This window comes from Pocillopora damicornis, chromosome 13 (genome assembly GCF_964200805.1).
Source record: "Pocillopora damicornis chromosome 13, jaPocDami1.2, whole genome shotgun sequence".
NCBI lineage: Eukaryota > Metazoa > Cnidaria > Anthozoa > Scleractinia > Pocilloporidae > Pocillopora > Pocillopora damicornis.
In genome coordinates this window covers 7,061,246-7,064,787 of record NC_142682.1, presented here as the reverse complement: position 1 = coordinate 7,064,787, position 3,542 = coordinate 7,061,246, and the positions used below count along the sequence as shown (strand labels likewise).

At 39.0% G+C, this 3,542-nt stretch overlaps 1 pseudogene; it reads right to left on the bottom strand.

Annotated features, from left to right (window-relative positions):
* Positions 1–848: 848 nt before the first annotated feature.
* Positions 849–1,936, bottom strand: LOC113682413 (neuropeptide FF receptor 2-like; annotated as a pseudogene).
* Positions 1,937–3,542: the final 1,606 nt, after the last annotated feature.

Sequence of the window (3,542 nt, the reverse complement as noted above, 5' to 3'; positions counted from 1 at the left end):
AAAGTGTATATATGAGAATAATATGATAAAGAGAATCCTCATAATAGTCAGACTACATCGAAAATGTCTACTTCTGATATCAGCTGACAGTAGACAGAAAACCAGGCATTAAGTGCTATGAGGAAATGAAGAATCGATCCATGCTTAGCGTGCGTATTTCGAGTTGTGGGTGCACGCGGGAAGTTTGGAGGGCATGAGAGAAGCGAAAGAGTTGCTCGAGGCGCAGCCGAAATAAGCTTGAAAGTTTTGAGACCCTGCTGCCAAATTCGACGGGAACTTTCAGCCGAAGTGTAACTGCACACGTTATGTCGTGGATACACGGCCATGCGTACGTAAGGGTTACACCATGGCGGTTCCTCAGGAATTTGGTAGAACCTCGTAAAATAAGTCAATTAACTATCGATCTTCATGAGAGTAAGCTAAAATGTTCATTTAAAAGGAAGCCAAATTGTCAGTTTTCAGTATAGTACTCTCTGACGTAGAGACTATTTTCCTTTCAAAGGACCTGTGGTTCTTGAGGTTTAGCGTGTGGTATTCAGTCCATCCTTTGTGTTCCTCTTAAAATCAACTTAACAAGACATCTATGTTAAACTTCTAAGTTCGACGTGCATAGTTAATGATATTCTACCGGTAGGACGTCATCATCGCATTAATTATTAATTCTCACATAACGTTGCAAACCATTTGAGTCAAAATTTAAGGGTTCTAGATGTGCATACCCAATGACTTTACTGCTACTTTTCTGAGTTAGGATTTTAAAATACAGCGAGCTCAAGCGTTTCTGCTGTATGAGATAATTTGTACGTTGCTTGAATGGATCTGAAGAGAGCCGTCTCCGTAGGCGCTCGTCATCGTTCGCATTCGTTACTTCTCTTGCAAACTTGATAGCCTTCAACTGCGGCTGTCTAAGTGAAAATATTGCTTAAGGCCGTTGCGGTAGTTCTCGTTAAAGATAAAACAAATGCAGGGATTAACTGCACTCCATGAATGCATCACAAAGACAGAAAATGGGATAATCCTTTGAAATGCACAAATGGGTGGTGATTCCCAATTCCATGGTAAAAAGTTAAAAAATGAATACATAAGCAGGGGAGTCATGCAGGAAACGAAGGAAATCATAGTGGCCATTGCCAATCTAACAATTTTCTTCAGCTGCTGATCTCGATGGTTTTGGCGACAAGACAATTGCTCTACTTTTCTTGTTCTTTTTTCTTATTGTCCATGTGATAATGCTATACACAATAACCAAGGCAAGAAAGGGAATGAGGGTGAAAGTTATAAAAGATGCCGAAATAAATCCCTCGTGTGTTTTCTTGTGGTCGAATGCCGGTTCCCAATTCATGATACAATTCGTTTCATTTTCGTAGGGGATCAGTTTGCAGCTATAAAAATAAGGTGCGTGGACAGCGATGGCGACGAACCACGTGCTTAGAATGCTGATCAATCGTACTTTTGAGGAGATAAGTTTGGCCTTCAGTGGAAAGACGACAGCGATGAGCCTGTCTATTGAGATCAAAAGAAGGCTTCCGATAGAAACCACAAGAAAAACATCTGGGAGAAAGTAAGTAAGTTTGCATAGAATGTTTCCCAGAAGCCACGGACTGTCGACTTTCCAGGATTCCGAGCCTGAAATTAGCTCAACGATCTTCATAGTCATGACGGTCAAAGGGTTGAAGAGGTCGGATACAGCCATGTTGAAAACAAAGTAGTTGATGGACCTTCGTAGCCGCTTGTTCTTGTAAATGACCACAAGAATAAAGATATTTCCGAAAAACGAGACCAAGAAAATGAAAAAATAAGCCACAGCTTTTGCTGTTATTTCTGCAGCGGAGTCGGCCGTCATCTCACAAACTTGGTATGAGTCATTAGAAGCTGAACGGCTGGTTGTGTGTGAGCTGTTTTCAGAGAAAATGTTCACGGTTGTGTTCATAGTCATAATTTGCCTTGATTATCCTCAATCCACGAGGGAGCTGTCGCTTTTTTTAACAGGAACACTGAGTTTCGTTTTCAAAGATTAAAGGATGGGGCCTATTTATTTGAGAAGCCGTTTCTTTTTGAAGTTAATTCATTTGAATGAATACAAATAAATGATAGATAAACACCAACATTTGTGGGCAAGCTGACATAGTAATTACTGTTGAAGTTAAAAATAAAGTTCCTCACAAAAAGGACTTTTCTTAAAATAGAACAAGAGCAGATGAAAGGATAAAAATGAAAATTCTAATTCTGGAACATTAAAGGAAACGCCACAATATCTTGTTTCGGTGCAATCCAACCCGCGTTAAAGTAACATTTACTAATACAGAGATTTTAACTTCTTTTAATTAACTGACTTTTCTAGTGTGCTTTCATAAAATCGTGAGTTAAGTGACTTATTCCATGAGGCTCGCACTTAATTTTCGTCTTTCTGCTTTATTTCAGTTAATATCAGCAACTGACGGGTTCGATTCAGTCGGACAGTTTAGGCGACACTCTTTACCATGTTTTATGGATTCTTTGTCACCATCATATTCCTTTCCACTCCCAACTTGTCTCACATGCCTTATTTGATAGTCAAGTTTCGTCCAGGTTCATATCATGCATTTACAACTATTACGGCACAGGTGATAAAAGGCTTCAAAGGGGGAAGGAAGGGTAAATATTACATGACGTTTGCCATAGCCATGTGCATTCAGCAACATCGAATGTTTACTTTTAATTTTTATTGGAGTTCTCTACCACTAGTTACTGAACAGTTAATATCAGCAACTGACTAGTTCGACTCAATCTGACAGTTTAGGCGACACTCTTTACCATGTTTTATTGATTCTCTGTCACCATTATATTCCTTTCCACCCCCAACTTGTCTCACATGCCTTATTTGATATTCAAATTTCGTCCAGGTTCATATCATGCCTCTACAACTATTACGTCACAGATGATATAAGGCTTCAACGGGGGAAGGAAGGGTAAATATCACATGATGTTTGCCAAAGCCATGCTCATTCAGCAACATCGAATGTTGCTTTCAATTTTATTTGAGTTTTCTACCAATAATTACTGAACAGTTTTCTTTCAAATGACATGCAAGCTACCTAGGGCTACGAATCAAAGGGAGTTCCGATACCCATTTTTCTTTTCTCTGCTTCTTTCGCTTGTCCACTCTTATTTTCTCGCCATAAATCGCAAAGCTTCTTGCTTCTTGGTACTTCATTCCAACTTCAATTCTCTCTCCCATACTCTACAGCTTTTCATTTTAAGTCAAGAGCACAATGTAAAGTAACTGTCCCCAGCGACATCTTATCTCATGATGATCGTGAGCGTTTGTAACAGGACGAAAAAAGTTTATCATCACTCGGAATATTTTTGTCTGATTCTTTTTTAGGTGAATTAATAAATATGTGGACAATGATGCACTGCATTTGTCGTCATGCTTTTCATTTACATGCCTCTCATTCCATCCTGTTTAGAACATTAAACACGTAACTTAAAAGGTTATATTACATCGTGCTTTAAAGGAGACATATTGCGGCTATTTCATGATTCCAAGAACACTGTACATG